Consider the following 854-nt stretch of genomic DNA (forward strand, 5'->3'; position numbering starts at 1 on the left):
GTAGAGCACAAATTTCAGTCTATTTGGGAGTATTTAAGCAAATCTTAAAATCATGTCTTAAGATGTTTTGGAATAAATTCACATGTGATAGAAGTTTGAACTGGATAACTGCTTTGTTTGAGCAGTTATTATAGGATAACTGTCCTATAATTTTATTGGATAAATTCAGAGTTCTTTTCAGGAGCTCTCTCATTTTGTGTAGGCATGAAGGAGGAGAAATTATGGGAGGATAGGGCCGAGGGAGGAGGGCACAGACCACATCTGAGTACTTTAGCCTTAAAAGTCCCAATGTTCCAGTGCTTACTTCGGCAGCACATATACTAAAATTGGAATGATACAGGGAAGATTAGCATGGCCTCTGCACAAGGATGACAAACACATTCGTGAAGGCTTTCATGTTTTTGTTCATATTTATTTTTTAAAAAAACCCTCAAAAAAGTCCCAGTGTTCCAAAGTCTATAAAAAAATAAGTTTCTGCCCTTCTCTAGGTAAGATGGTACTCTTACCTAGAAGGATAAAAAGACAGCCAGGAAAGTTCCACTGAGACTTTATTTCCTATCAAATGTAAAACCAATTAATATCCAAAATTAACTTCCACTGCTTCTCTCTGCCTGAAGATTGGATTCTTTAACTGTCAGACCATCTTGAGCCCACCCATATAGGGAATTTTCCAATGAACTTCTTGACACCAGGGATAGTAACACTGCCAGAAACATTTTCTAAGGCCAACACATCCTTTCCGAACTGGCTTGCATGGCTTGGAGGGGGTGGTGATGTGTTTTTTCTTCCCCCCATGCCTCCCTTGTCTAAGGTCCTGGACATTGATGAGTCAGTTAAAAAAAAAAAAAAAGGAA

General features: G+C 38.5%; 1 non-coding gene across 1 annotated transcript; it reads left to right on the top strand.

Annotated features, from left to right (window-relative positions):
• Positions 1 to 296: 296 nt before the first annotated feature.
• On the top strand, positions 297 to 403 carry LOC113599029 (U6 spliceosomal RNA). The gene has a single exon (XR_003419769.2). It is a non-coding gene; the product is annotated as a U6 spliceosomal RNA (small nuclear RNA).
• The last annotated feature ends 451 nt before the right edge of the window (positions 404 to 854 follow it).

This window comes from Acinonyx jubatus, chromosome B2 (assembly GCF_027475565.1).
Source record: "Acinonyx jubatus isolate Ajub_Pintada_27869175 chromosome B2, VMU_Ajub_asm_v1.0, whole genome shotgun sequence".
In the NCBI taxonomy this organism is placed as follows: Eukaryota; Metazoa; Chordata; class Mammalia; order Carnivora; family Felidae; genus Acinonyx; species Acinonyx jubatus.